Source organism: Diorhabda sublineata, chromosome 2 (assembly GCF_026230105.1).
Source record: "Diorhabda sublineata isolate icDioSubl1.1 chromosome 2, icDioSubl1.1, whole genome shotgun sequence".
NCBI lineage: Eukaryota > Metazoa > Arthropoda > Insecta > Coleoptera > Chrysomelidae > Diorhabda > Diorhabda sublineata.
In genome coordinates this window covers 8,894,102-8,910,404 of record NC_079475.1, presented here as the reverse complement: position 1 = coordinate 8,910,404, position 16,303 = coordinate 8,894,102, and the positions used below count along the sequence as shown (strand labels likewise).

The 16,303-nt window shown below is 33.2% G+C and overlaps 1 protein-coding gene across 1 annotated transcript in view; it reads right to left on the bottom strand.

The window, feature by feature from the left end:
- Window positions 1-16,303, bottom strand: part of LOC130452972 (zinc finger protein 1) — a 614,038-nt gene that overhangs the window by 252,532 nt on the left and 345,203 nt on the right. The window lies entirely within an intron of this gene.

The window sequence follows — 16,303 nt, the reverse complement described above, 5'->3', positions numbered from 1 at the left end:
TGTTCATAGTACAAAAAGTGATTGTAAAGACGAAAGTGTCGAATCAAACACGTCGCAGTTGCAAAACTTCTCCTCACAAATTTTGCTATATTTGTGGAGATTTATAGTGAAATAGGAAGCCAGGCAATTTCCCAAAAATGTGAAAAAAGCATATTTCAAACATTTTGGTACTTGTTAGTTATAGTTATAGTGTTAGTTATAGCGTGTCATTGGTGCAGTGTATAAATGGAAATGGCCTTTGCATTTCCAATAGTATGGCGGGAACCTACTAACCTTTTTGACGGCTGCTTTTTTTGTCAAACAAAGACCGAAGGTTATTCTACGAAGATTTAACACCGCCTTTAGAACCGCAAAATATTGTTTTAGAAGATACTGGAAACAACATATCATTAAGAAGCTCTGAAGAACAATACAACGACTCAATGTACCAATTCCGGCGAGACACATTTGATTGTTTTAAGTGAGTTAAATGATTTAACAGGTGATTTGGGATTATCAAAGCAACAGTCTGAACTTCTTGCTTCCTAGAAAATGCTATAGAAATGCTACATTTCCTGCATTCTACAGTATGGAATATTATGAAAATATTCGCTTACTTTTAGACAAAATTAACTACAAGTATAAGTGGCAGATTGGAATTTTAATGGGACTTAAGGAAGATTTTACGAAGCATTGACGTTTCTTTTATCTATGGGACAATTGGGCAGTAGATCAACACTATGTGAAAAAAATTGGCAAGCAAGAACTGAATTTCAACGGAGATCTCAAAGTGTTAAGTTTATATTCCTTGTAGATCTCAAAAATTTCCTTCTGTCCTCCTTCACGTTAAACTTGGATTGATAAAAAACCTTGTAAAGGCTATTGATAGGGAGGGTGATGGATTCAAATACCTCAGAGAAATCTTTACCCATTCGAGTGATGCCAATTTGAAGGAAAGTATTTTTTTGGGCCACAAATAAGAAAATTGCTGGACGATGACAATTTCGCAAAAAAGCTCACCAGGCAGGAACTTAGAGCATGGAAGACATTTGTTAGTGTAGTGAGGGGATCTTTGGTCAACAATATGGATTCAAACTACCAACAGTTAGTTGATGAACTTCTAGACGCCCACAAATCCCTTGATGCTCGAATGTCATTGAAAATTCATTTCCTCCATTCCCATCTGACAATTTTTCCGAAAATTTGGGAGCCATCAGTTCCACCAAGATATCCATTATGGGTGATTACTGTTGGTGTTTAAAAAAAAGTGAGGCCCTCATAAAAGGAAAATATAGAGCTAATTGATATTTAAGGTGAGTTTTTGTTCTTAATAAATGTGAAACATCTTTATTTGATGTAACCTATAAATATTGTCAATATATACGATTTATAAAACGTGAAATCATTTTTTTTAATAAATATCAAATATTTTACTAATGAATATGATTCTATAGATGTAACATAAAAACCTTACATGTTACAATTATTTTTTTCATTTTTTCGTATTTGTATATGTCCATTTTATCACAATATGCTATTCATTCTTGTGTTACTACAAAAATTTTTTTTGACCAGTGTAATTTTCTATACGACTATAAGTTAACGACTTTTTCATGATGCCTGTTCCTCAAATTTGACAATATGTATTTTTGCATTGAGTAGCTTCACAAAATTTTTTTTAAATAAATCATTAATTCCATAATGTGTGCTGAAATGAGATTTTCAACAAATTGAAATGAGATATTGACATGAAAATATAAGTAATTCAGTTGAAATTTAATTTATGATTATACAGTTTCCATCGGACATAAATAGAATTGATTAACTAAAAAAATGTCCTCTAACTATTTTCTTTAAGGAAACATAAACATACCTATAACCATTTTCATTTATAAACCTGTTAGATCGGTTGGAAACCTACCTAAATTAGTCAAGCAAACTTCTCTGCGAACTTTCTCATTTAAACGTTTATATTACACCTTAAACGTTTATATTGCACCCTAAATTTTGATAACGTCTCACCTCAGCCTTTCTAGTATATAATCATTAGTATCTTCAGGCACTTGCTTTGTGGTATTTCTCTTTAAGAGTTATTGAAATAAACTCGGAATTTAAGTTCATTATAATTAATGTCTATTGTTGTCTGAAATAATTTAACCGAAAAGAAAATTCTAGTTATATACAGGATGCCCGGACTTAATACGAGAAAATCGGGAGTGAATGAATGACGTGAAAATAATACTGTAACATAAGAATCCTCCGTGGAATTATTAAGAAATACAAGGTACCCACTTCAAACATTAATTATAGTTTTTTTTTGTTTTTATTTGTAGGCTAACCAATTTAATTTTTTCCTTAACACGATGTTCGACAGTATACAACTCAATTAGAAATGTTTGATTGTGTTTTGATTCTTCCTATAAGTATTTTCTATAAATAATTAAAATTTATGATAATTTTCTTCAGAATGTCTCTTTATGGCGAACGATCTTGTTGGCATGTATAACGATCCAAGAATCTACATGTCTTCTAAACCATAAATTTCCCTTTTTGTTAATATACCGATAGGAAAATTCATTGCACAGCTTGTCTCTGAAACGTTACGGATTGTTAACCATTGGGCATAAGCCGCTCCTGGTCTTCAGTTAGTAGTCTAGAATTTTTTATTCCATTAAACACACTACGTGATCTTACATAATAAACTATTAAAAATTTATCATGTATGATTTAGTTAATAAACCTAAATACAAGTTCTGATTTCGCAGCTTCAATGACCTATAACTCAAAAGCCAGGGGTTGTATCAGGAAATTATTAGCAATAATATCCCGAATTTTTCGCATAAAGTCCCGAACCCAAGTTTATAAATCGTTTAATTAAAGCGACTATATCATTGAAATGTTGGCTCGGAATGATTGTCAAAAATATCTTATATGAAGACTCTACTGTACAAGTATTTTCTTCTGTAATGTGATGGTAGCGAAAAAAATTAGAATGCCCATATGGCGATAGAGACCCATTTTTGACCAAGGTGTAAACTTAGATGCTTAGCTCTGCATTAAATCTGATAAATTTTTGCAAACCACATAGTTCCGTCTTGGGATCATCTAATATGGAAATCTTTCTGGTGGGATTTATTTATATTCATTGGCTTTCGAATTATACAAAAGACAGAAATATGAGAAACATAAAACATACCAGAGAAATAACGTTGCAACAACAAGAGCAGGTCAAAAAGAACGTTAGTAAGCTAAAATGTCTTACAACAATGGCAAGACAAGATAGAGAAATGGGCAAAGAGTGTACAGACTATTTTCCAAAGAAATAACCATATCACAAAAATAAATATCCACAAAATCGTACTACTACTAATGCTGATCTATGGCTGCAAATCCTGTGTGCTAGTGAACCAAATAAAGCAAAAAATAACGTGTGAAATATAAAGATACCGAAAAAAAAAAAAATAACGAGATAAAATGAAGAATGGATATTAAATCTAGTGAGTGGCTAACAAAAAAATTAATATCGGTTGAGATGATTGGAACATGAACTAGAAATGGAATACGGAAATAACAAACAACCTGAAAAAAGAGGACTGAATTGGAGACTTGCTAAACAATACGCAAGTGATGAGCCAAATGGACAATATACAACGAAAAAAAATAAGAATTATCTCGTTTATCAAATCATCATCATCATCATCAAGTTCTTCAATCCCATGTGGATTATGGCTATCGCTTTTGGCGCTTTAAATCCATTTTTTTTGAGGTAGATTACACCTCGTTTTCTAATTTTTATTTTCTTTATAGTTTGTCTTTTGTTTCCGCCGTTTTTCTCAGCCTGCCTCTTCTCCTTGGCCACAATGAGATCCATTGCGTTATTCTATTGATCATTTCAATTTGTTTTCTTCTCTTTATTTCTTTTTTCGTTTTTCTTTGCTCTTCTTTCTCCTTCCTGTGTTAGGTTTAGGCCTGTCTTTATTTCTTATTCTCTATTTCTTAAATACTGGTGTGATTATGCCTGTGCTCTACTCACCTGGGATTTTGTTTTGTTTCCATATCTGCTCGATTAGTTGATGAATATGTTTACTTAGTTTTTCTCCACCATATTTAGGAAGTTCCGGTTCTATTCCATCATCTCCCGGGGCTTTGTCATTCTGCATTTTTCTTATTTCATCTTGCACCTGATTTTTTGTGAGGCATTTTACCTCTTTATCTTCTTCCTCTGTTAATCTTATTTCTTTATTTGCTTTGATTTTTTATTTCTCGCTAAGTCTTTCTCTCTAGTATTCTTTGCATATATTTCCCATCTCTTGTGGGCGATGTTCTGTTTTGAGGTTTTTATCCGTCCTGTTTTTATTATTGGTTTATAATTTTTTGTAGAATTGTCAGATATTTAATTTTTATTAAAGCTATAATATGATACATATATGCTTGAGTGGGAAATTTGCAGTTTGATGGTTGCTAGTAGCATTGCGACTCCGTGCATTTTGCAACCCGACGACATTCTACTTCACAGACATATTCTGCCGGAAAGCTAGAAAGGAAACAAGACAAATGGAATGATAGTACATACGAATTCAGTTACATGTGTATCGCATTGTTTCATCTTTATGTATTTTCAAAGTGTGCTACGTTCATAGACCAGGAAATTCTACATATAGATAATTCAATTGCTGCTATAAGAATTAATTAAGTTGATAGGAAAGTATGAAGGATTTTAGTGTATATATGATTCAAGATGGAGAAGTTTCAAAATTGAAACTACAATTAACGTTGTCTATTATCGACACGTTTATTTTTGTGCATTGGATAATGTTTCTCGATGATCTAATATATCTTCATCTAGTTCTCATCAAGTATCAATCTCTAATTTTGCAATCATAAAAAAGGTCGTGCGCCAACTCGTGCTATAAATACTCACCATAAAATTTTAACTTTTGTCACAATGTGCCAAATCGTAATGGTGAAATAACTTGCAAAAGTGGGAATGAAATGATCGTAAGTGACGTATCACTAGATTTGAACGTGACATTATTGACAGTTTAGTCCATATATGGAATTTATAGGAAATCTAGTGATTTCTGAAAAATAATACTCGGAAACGGTGGTTGTTGAGAAGCAAAAAAACAGAAATTCCAGAAATTTTCCTAAGATAAAATTATTTGAAGTAAGAGAGAGAGACTTGGGTGGGATGAGGAGTTATTTTTTATAGAGAGGTGGGTTTATTGGAAGTGGCCCTGATATAGGAGCTGCTCCTCTGCACTACTCCAAACCGAAAAAAGAAAAAAAAATACACGACCTAACGTCGCTCCAAGAAGAAGAAAACAAAGCTCCAACTTTTGAAACAAACGGTTCTTTCCAGGTTCGGGGATGGGTTTTTAAGGGTTTTGTTTGTTTTTTCTGAAAAAAAAAAACAAAAGACATTTGGAGTGTCGAGAAAAACGCAGGAATATTGTGCATTTCAGAAATTCTCATAAGTTAAAAGTTATTTGAAGTAAGAAAGATAGAGAGAGACTTGGGTGGGATGAGGAGTTATTTTTTATAGAGAGGTGGGTTTATTGGAAGTGGCCCTGATATAGGAGCTGCTCCTCTGCACTACTCCAAACCGAAAAAAGAAAAAAAAATACACGACCTAACGTCGCTCCAAGAAGAAGAAAACAAAGCTCCAACTTTTGAAACAAACGGTTCTTTCCAGTTTCGGGGATGGGTTTTTAAGGTTTTGTTTGTTTTTTCTGAAAAAAAAAAACAAAAGACATTTGGAGTGTCGAGAAAAACGCAGGAATATTGTGCATTTCAGAAATTCTCATAAGTTAAAAGTTATTTGAAGTAAGAAAGATAGAGAGAGACTTGGGTGGGATGAGGAGTTATTTTTTATAGAGAGGTAGGATTATTGGAATTGGCCCTGATATAGTAGCTGCTCCTCTGCACTACTCCAAACCGAAAAAAGAAAAAAAAATACACGACCTAACGTCGCTCCAAGAAGAAGAAAACAAAGCTCCAACTTTTGAAACAAACGGTTCTTTCCAGGTTCGGGGATGGGTTTTTAAGGTTTTGTTTGTTTTTTCTGAAAAAAAAAACAAAAGACATTTGGAGTGTCGAGAAAAACGCAGGAATATTGTGCATTTCAGAAATTCTCATAAGTTAAAAGTTATTTGAAGTAAGAAAGATAGAGAGAGACTTGCGTGGGATGAGGAGTTATTTTTTATAGAGAGGTGGGTTTATTGGAAGTGGCCCTGATATAGGAGCTGCTCCTCTGCACTACTCCAAACCGAAAAAAGAAAAAAAAATACACGACCTAACGTCGCTCCAAGAAGAAGAAAACAAAGCTCCAACTTTTGAAACAAACGGTTCTTTCCAGTTTCGGGGATGGGTTTTTAAGGTTTTGTTTGTTTTTTCTGAAAAAAAAAAAACAAAAGACATTTGGAGTGTCGAGAAAAACGCAGGAATATTGTGCATTTCAGAAATTCTCATAAGTTAAAAGTTATTTGAAGTAAGAAAGATAGAGAGAGACTTGGGTGGGATGAGGAGTTATTTTTTATAGAGAGGTAGGATTATTGGAATTGGCCCTGATATAGTAGCTGCTCCTCTGCACTACTCCAAACCGAAAAAAGAAAAAAAAATACACGACCTAACGTCGCTCCAAGAAGAAGAAAACAAAGCTCCAACTTTTGAAACAAACGGTTCTTTCCAGGTTCGGGGATGGGTTTTTAAGGTTTTGTTTGTTTTTTCTGAAAAAAAAAACAAAAGACATTTGGAGTGTCGAGAAAAACGCAGGAATATTGTGCATTTCAGAAATTCTCATAAGTTAAAAGTTATTTGAAGTAAGAAAGATAGAGAGAGACTTGCGTGGGATGAGGAGTTATTTTTTATAGAGAGGTGGGTTTATTGGAAGTGGCCCTGATATAGGAGCTGCTCCTCTGCACTACTCCAAACCGAAAAAAGAAAAAAAAATACACGACCTAACGTCGCTCCAAGAAGAAGAAAACAAAGCTCCAACTTTTGAAACAAACGGTTCTTTCCAGTTTCGGGGATGGGTTTTTAAGGTTTTGTTTGTTTTTTCTGAAAAAAAAAACAAAAGACATTTGGAGTGTCGAGAAAAACGCAGGAATATTGTGCATTTCAGAAATTCTCATAAGTTAAAAGTTATTTGAAGTAAGAAAGATAGAGAGAGACTTGCGTGGGATGAGGAGTTATTTTTTATAGAGAGGTGGGTTTATTGGAAGTGGCCCTGATATAGGAGCTGCTCCTCTGCACTACTCCAAACCGAAAAAAGAAAAAAAAATACACGACCTAACGTCGCTCCAAGAAGAAGAAAACAAAGCTCCAACTTTTGAAACAAACGGTTCTTTCCAGTTTCGGGGATGGGTTTTTAAGGTTTTGTTTGTTTTTTCTGAAAAAAAAAAAACAAAAGACATTTGGAGTGTCGAGAAAAACGCAGGAATATTGTGCATTTCAGAAATTCTCATAAGTTAAAAGTTATTTGAAGTAAGAAAGATAGAGAGAGACTTGGGTGGGATGAGGAGTTATTTTTTATAGAGAGGTAGGATTATTGGAATTGGCCCTGATATAGTAGCTGCTCCTCTGCACTACTCCAAACCGAAAAAAGAAAAAAAAATACACGACCTAACGTCGCTCCAAGAAGAAGAAAACAAAGCTCCAACTTTTGAAACAAACGGTTCTTTCCAGGTTCGGGGATGGGTTTTTAAGGTTTTGTTTGTTTTTTCTGAAAAAAAAAACAAAAGACATTTGGAGTGTCGAGAAAAACGCAGGAATATTGTGCATTTCAGAAATTCTCATAAGTTAAAAGTTATTTGAAGTAAGAAAGATAGAGAGAGACTTGGGTGGGATGAGGAGTTATTTTTTATAGAGAGGTGGGTTTATTGGAAGTGGCCCTGATGTAGGAGCTGCTCCTTTGCACTACTCCAGATCGAAAAAAAGAAAAAAAGCACACGACGAAACGTGGCTCGAAGAAGAAGAAAAGAAATTTCCAGCCTTTGAAACAAATGGTTCTTTCCAGGTTTAGAGATGGGTTTCAGAGGTTTTTTTGTTTTTTCTTTGTTTTTTTTTTGTTTTATGATGTTTTTTTAGTTTTGTTTATTATTTGATAGAAAGCGGGTAATAGGAAGAGAAGAGTTTGTTGGAGTGGACCCATAGAAATTGCTCCTCTACAGGGCTGTGGTTGTGGTGGTTGCGTGGGGTTGTGTTTGCTAACTTTTCTAGAGGATGAAAAGCGAATTTTTCGCTATTTAAAAAGAGAGCTTGCAAGTGAAAATGATTTTTCTCGATTTGGGTTGTTTTTTGAGAAATTTTATTCATCTACTTTTTGTTTATTTTAAATTCAAAAGGGGGCGAGCTGGTACAGTTGCTGCTGCATTAGTCCCTAACGTCGGCCATAGGTGTAAACCGGTTCACCAGGTCACAAGAAATTTTAAATCCTGTTCGGAGAATCAACTATACACTGAACGTAAGTGAATTTCATTTATTGGTATCAAAAAAACGTGTCTTGAATAATTATGAATTGAATCAGAAATTGATTTTTCTCTATTATTAGTTAAAAGTTGATTTTAAAAATTTCATATAACTCTTTATATTTAAATTCATTCCAACATTAGTAAATTCGTTTTTAATAAATGGACTATAAAATTTATTTTATTTATATAAAATCAATATAAGCGTAATAACCCTTAAAAACGTCGTGTATGCACTGACGGGTAATGATATGCGCTAGACAAAGTGATAATTGAATTATAATTATTGAAAAAATATTAAATTATCAAACAATTTTTTTGAAACCTCATAATCACTTTATCAGGTTAAAATAAAGTCAAGTGTATTAGGGCTAACCTGACGAGGTTACGCCAGGAATGCATCAGGATAATTCTACAGAATGAATGAATGTTCCATTAGGTTTCTCTGAACATGTCCAGGAGCATCTTAGGATACCTCTTTTTAGGTACAAAGCAAAAATAATAGTGTCCGTTATTTGTTCACTTTATAATTTTTATCTGTGAGTGCGACAAGCTAAAACTTGCAAGTACCAGCTGTTTGTTTATTATTCTTCAGCTTAGAATTATTTCTTGGGTGTTTATGAGGTTCGTTTCAATTCTCGCAAGTTCATACTTGTAAGTTTTAAAATGGGTAAAACCAAGAAACTATCGTTTGAAACTTGTGCATTAATCGCGGCAAGTCTAGGCAATATTAACGAATTGAAAATATGTCCATATGAGGAGCATCTTAGGATATCTCTTCTAACGTCGGTTCTTCATTTTTTGTCCGAGCTCTTTTTCAAATAAAACGGATGAGTATTGAGATTATTGATAACCAACAACGACCGAATATGTTTAATAATGTACAGGTGTAGTATATATTTCTTTTGATTGTTCAATCCCTGAATATAAAACAGCAATTGTTATAATTCAATATTTAGATACGCTGATGAATTTTTTCCAAGCAATATTTCTTCTTGTTCCTTATCACCTTCACTTATAATCGACTCCAGATACTAACAGATTACCAATTGATATAAAAGGATTATTTCCTGGTCTATTTATATATTCTATAAATATACCAGGATAAGGAGATGTTACATTTACATGGATATTTCACAGTACGTTGCCTGGCACTCACGGCACGCGCATTCATACTTATTTCCGGTTTTCTTCCTTAGTCTGTAGAAGGATGCCGCTTTTCAGTTTTCGACAGATAAATATATCAACTGTTTTGTGTATATTTGGCTCCATGTGGACCGAAATCGTGACGTTGTGATGCCTATCCAGCGCAACATATTCCAAGATTTCAACTCGATGAGTATATTATGAACGTGTTTTTACACGCTTAGATTTGCTTGGTATGAACATTACCGGTCAAAAGTTTTTGTCCACTCTATAAACCATTCAATAAATTTCAAAATAATCCACAAATTTTTTTCAAATTGTCAAGCGAATGTCGAAGCGGTGTCTTAAAAACCAAAAATAATAGTATTTGTTTTCGTTTATTTTATACTTTTTATCGCTGAATGCGACAAGTTAAAACTTGCAAGTACCGGCTGTTTGTTTATTATTCTTCAGCTTTGAATTATTTTTTCAGCGATTGTAGTTTAGTTCTTGTGAAAAGCCATAACATGCTATACTTTCTGGACCAAGCAACTTTTTGTGAGGTTTGTTTCAGAACTGTTCAGTTCTCGCAAGTTTTAAAATGAGTGAAAACAAGGAACTATCGTTTTAAACTTGTGCGTTAATCGCAAGTCTAGGCAATATTAACGAATTGAGAATACCTCCACCTACAACTTGAAAAAATATGAATTTACCGAAAGCTTTGGGGACAGATGTTCAAGGTGGCGTCGAAACACCACAACCACTAAAAATAACGTTTTGTATCAGTAGACGTGGTCAACGACTCGCAGGCCCAGATATAGCAGCTTAGATCAATCTAAGGATCTGACTTTGAGTACTTCTACAGTGAAAAGGAGGTTGAGAGAAGCTGGCCTTTTTGGAAAGGTGGCAGTAAATAACCTCTTCGAAGTAGTCAAAAAGTAATTAAAAGGTTGCAGAACACAAAAATTGGACGAATGAAGAGTAAGAGAGAATTCTATAGAGCGATGAGTCAAAGCTTGAGGTTCTTTGGGTTTAAGAGAAGAGGTCAGTCAAATATATTATGCTCTAAATGAGACAATTTTTGGGAAGTACCTGCGTTAATATATGGAAGTGAAAGATGGGTATTGAACAAAAAAGATACAGAGTAGAATAGTAGCAGCTGAGATGGAATTACTAAAGAAAATAGCAGCAAAAGCGAGGATGGCTAGGATAAGAATGAGGTAACTGAAAAAACTCAAGTAATAGAAAATAGGAAATACACAAAGAAAGAAACACCACAAAGCCTAATTAGAGAAGTGACTGGAGCCAAAAAGACATAAAAGAAGAAAATAAAGTAGGAAAACTCCTACGACAGGCAGAAGGAAGAAAGGTAAAAACAATACAGAATATGAATTAAGTAGCAAAGGATCGAAAATAACGGATAAAAGGATAATGAAGACTAAAGTCTCAATACTCTGACGCTCGAAAAGATATGACAGAAACAGATGATTAAAACTGAAAATATTTTAAGTAAAAGACAAATCGCACAGAAACAAAATCTCACCTTAGAATGATTGAGGATTGAACTGGATACACGAATAACAGATTTTTAGATAAAGAAGTGGTTTTCGGCATTGGTTAACGATACGTAGAACTTTTATAACAGTATTTATACTTCTCCTTTGATTTTGTAGCTATCAGATTTTCGTTTGTTTGTATCTAAGTGCAATATATTAGGAAGAGTACACCTGCGCGTTTTGACTCAAAATCACATATTATATTAACCAAATAGCGAGAAATATTTCACCAACCAAAGTTTACACAATGTTAAAATTTTGTATGAAAACAAAAAACAGATATATTAAGTTTTCACTATTTCTTTATTTGAAATGTATCAATAATTTGGACTAATTTGGTGATATTAACATTGAAACAACGTTCTCACTCATGCAAATTGAACATTCCGCGCAATTAAAACAATACATAAAATTACACCGTCATCTCTCATGGTAATAAACAACCCCTTCCGCAATATTAAATAAAAAGTGTCACGTAAAAAAAATGTAGCTGTAGTTCGTTGAACGGAAACCATCCGTTGTATTTCCACTTCGTGACGCAGATTGTAAATTTCAATTAGCATCAGCTAAATTACGTGTGTAACAATTTCATTCAACTACATCGTTTACCGAGGCTCAACGTGTTTTTTGTTTGCAGAAATCGTTTACCTAGAATTCAACGATGCATTAAAGCTCGCCGTTTCTCTGTTCCGTCATAGGTATTGGAGAGTAGGTACTTCACATTTCCCATTATCTATGGATAATTTTTAAGGAGACCTTCAAGCTTGTTACTATTTATCGGATTCCTGGATGAAATACATGCTTATCATAAAGAAAAACTACGAATCCAAAACGTGTTTTCATTTATAGATGGACGATCTGTAGAAAATTCTATCATTCTTTTTTCAGTTTTCTTTTCTTTTCATTCATATGAAGTGAAAATTCCCCCTTCTTGGATAATCCCTATTCCCACCATTAACATTAACATGAACTCTTTGAAAAAAGAAGGAACAAACCTTCTGATAACACAAGCTGCAAAGAATATCATTGTCTGTACACCGATCGAATCCAAGATACCTAATGACCTAGGAGCTGCATTAGTAGTACTAGAAAACGAAATATACCGATTTGGAGTATGTCTACAATAGAACAACCATAATTACAGACTGCATGAGCTCAATAAAAACCAAACACCCAATAGGTCTTCTCGTTATAACTTAATTACACCTTATCCAGAAATCCGAGCTGAAGGTATCAATTTTTTGGCACCCATCATACACCGGCATCCCAGGAAACGAGCAGATCAACGTGTCAAAGAAGCAGCAGATAACAACGAAGCAGCAATTGTACGCGAAGTGGTAGCAAAGAGATAATCAAAACAAAAGTTCAGTGCAAGTAACCAAATAAAAATCGATCACCAATATGTGAATCTCGTAATGAGAATTTAAACGTGAACACTTAGTATTGAACTGTCAGAAGTATAGAACCGGATGTCCAACTAACAACTTACCAAACAAAATAATCTCCCTCAACCTATGGAGGTGATGCTATAATCAATTCTTTAAGAAAAAAAAATGAAATTAAAATATTTCGAATGTTTTCTGTTTATGTGTATTGAATCAATTGAATTGAATATCCGTTGGTTGCAATTGTATATACGAGGGTTGTCTGGAAATTAACCAGCATCAAACAAAAGATATCAGCATCTATATACATAAGTACATTTCAGTCATTTTAGACGGTTAGTTTTTGTCAGAAGTTATCAAAAATATTTTTTTTTGAAAAGTTTTGAGAATCGGGCTGTCATTTAATATTTGTTTTTTAAGTAAATATAGGAATGGTAAAAATTTTGGCAGCTGAATTTAAATGTAGTCGTAGGAGTTTGGTTACTGGTAAGCATTCGAGATAGCCAATGACCAGACAACCAGTGACATTATCAAAAAATTTCCCCAAAAGGTACTGGAATACCCACGAAATTAGAGAAGTATTCGTATATCAAGAAAACGTATTTACTATATAATATACTGACTGAAGAATTATGTTAGCCGCGCGTTGGGTGTCACTTTGGATCAAATATGTTCCGAGCCTTATCGACGAGGTTGCAAAAAGAGTTGGATCTTTTGAGTCGATTTATAGGAAATTTGAATGCACAACTAATCTACTACATAAAATCAGTCCACGTAGCGAGGGACGAACAAAAGACAAGACAAAAGAGGTTTTATCGATCGGAAAAATGATTACAAGTGTTTTTTTCGTATAGTCATCATCGATTTAAAAAAAAAATATTAGATGATAAGAGGAGACTACTAGATATAAAGTTATAAAGTATATAAAGTTTACAGCAAAGCGACCGCATTTGAAGAAAAATAAAGTACTTAGAGCAACGCATCATCTCACACAAGATATTTTCATCTGGAGAAGACTTTTTTTCGGGTATAGGGAAAGATTTATTTTAGGTATGATGTAGAAGAGTTGAAAATTTGGGATGCAAAATACAAACAAAAAGAGTGAATTTAATATAAGTAAGCTATCACAAAGTTATTAAATATTAACCGGAAATGCTTTATAAGGGATTAAATACTCAAGCAGGGTCGAAAAATTATAAATACTATATTATAGCATTAAACAACTTTTCTGCAAAATATAAAATTTTTTCTACTGATTAAATGTTGAAACTTAGAATTTTATTGATTTTTTGCAATAAGGAGTAGTTTTAACCCCTAAGAGTAATAGGATAGATTTTGAAGACAAGGATAAGTCAAGCTTTATTCCAAATTTTTTTACAAATCGATGTAGGTTCATGGAAATCGGAGGTAATACCTCATTTTTACCTTGGTAGCCTAGAGTCTGAATAGTTTTTTTTCTCCAATTAACAATCTATCAGTTTTTTTTTATTTAGAAATAATACATAAATATTAGTTAACACTCGAAGAATTCCAAAGCTTAAAGTTGCAGGAACGTTTTTGCGTGACAAAGTTTATTCGTGGCATGAACGGACATGGACTTTCGGTCACTAAGTAAACTGTTAGCAGCCAACATGAAGTTAAGAAAACGGGAAATATAATTTTTCCCTTAAAAAACTCTGGATTCAAACGAGTACAAGCCAAAGCTGTAAAGAAGCGTACTACTCTGTTTGCCAAAGCGGTTTTGTACATTTCAAGTTCAATTAAGTTGGTTTGAATAAAACAGGAAGTTACAGGATATATTCGGTTTTGTTATTTTTGATTTTAGTTATTTATTATTTTCAACGCATCATGGAGATAATTGGAATTGAAAATCAAAGACTATTTAGATTAGATTAAGAATTAGAAATTAGAATATCAATAGAAAAAGTTTCATTGGAACTTACAAATGTTCTACAAACGCTCCTCTATTTACGAATTTCTATTAAATTCTTATCAGTTCTAGTTTGTGGTATGTTCAGCTATGTAAGTATACAACAGAAAAAACATGTATTCACTTATAAAAGTTCACTAATAACCAAAAATTAATAATTGACTTCTAAAAACATCATTTCAAGGCTCTCTTCTGATGTGCAGAATTTGGAAAATTACGAATTAGAGATCAACAACAGTCAGGCATCATCACGCGAAATTCTGTTGCATATGCTCTCACTGTTTTTTTCTCATATCAATTTTCCTCTTACCTGTCCAGGTGATCATAGAAGTGAGTTTTATGCTCATATTGCATACCATATTTTCAAAATTTTCACTGAGGGTCTTTTATATGTTCAATATAATTCTCAGACTTTTATTTTCTGAGAAAATTCTGTAGCACAGAGATTAAACTGCGCAAACCTTCAAGTTTCATGATGCCCAGATTTATATTTAGTCGTCTAAGGATGATTTTGTCACGGGCTACAAATACATTCCTCATGCTTCTATCCAGGCTAAATATTTTCTCTCTAGACTCTAGTTTCTTTTTATCTATCACTTTGTTCGTCTAGAAGAATATTCACTTTTCTCTTCTCAGACCGTCACCAATTTGCCATTTATGGTGATAGTATTTGATTTTGTTCATATTGTACTGTTTTTCTTATTTATATATAAGATTTCTATTCGTGGGAGGGAGTTAATAAACACTTTGCACTACATCATCTTATAGTATAATTCACTTCTCACTATCACTTGAATAATTTATACAAATTTTCCTGATTACTTTGGTAATTCGGTCTGTTCACCACGACAATTTAATATAAACTGAACTAAACTGCGCTACAGAAGCTCCTTAAATATATGTTCCAGAAGAAGTCTCAAAAGTTCTAGATAAAAAAGAAGCAAAGCAAATAAATAAATAGTCCTCCCTATAAATTATTCCACTGGAATAATGTTAATAAACCGTCTGCTGTAAAAACAAGTTGAATAAAAAACAAAGACGTTCACCGAATTTTATAATTTCATAATGGCCAGACAACGCTGGCTTGCAGACCCATTTCACGAAGTTGTTCGTGGAAAATAGATACCACAGGGTATTTATTTCCACTATTTTATGAAATATATTTTAGGTTACGCTTTGAACCATGAATAAATAAACGCCAGTCGTTCTGTTTCTATTATTTTAAGCTAATTTTCAGCAACAAGTTTTTGATATCAGACCAAAAGGTAATACCGTTTTTTTTTTTGGAAAAATAACACCATCATTCTTTGTCTCCTTCACGATAAGGAATCATTTAAGTGTCTGAGGAAAACATTTTTTTTGTTTCGGTCTTAATTTCTAAAGTTTTTTAAGATTCTAGCTCATTTTGGGAGATACACTCAATGTACATATCTTCAAAACCAGCTCCGTTTCTGATAACCTTTCCTATCCCTTCAGAAATACTTTTAGGCATCGAACAATCGATTGAACGCTGCACTGGTGAGCCCATTGGGAACCCAGAACTTTTCATTTTTGTACAAAAATATCCCAAACTAGTTATTTTTCAGTCATTCAGTCATATGTTTTCTACAATCTTCGAATATGTAGCAAAAAAGATTTGGATTGTTTTATGATCTTTTGAACTACTCAAGTCGCAGAAACTTCAGATACTACTATACTACTTAACACAGTAAAATATAATCTATTATTATTAATTGAGAGAGATAAGCTTTTGAGTCTGAAGACTAAATTTATTTAGTGTGAAGCAACGTTACTCTAAGGGTCAAAAGTAGTATCGATAAGAAATGGTAGATATAACTGTACTGAGCATACCAAATTGTA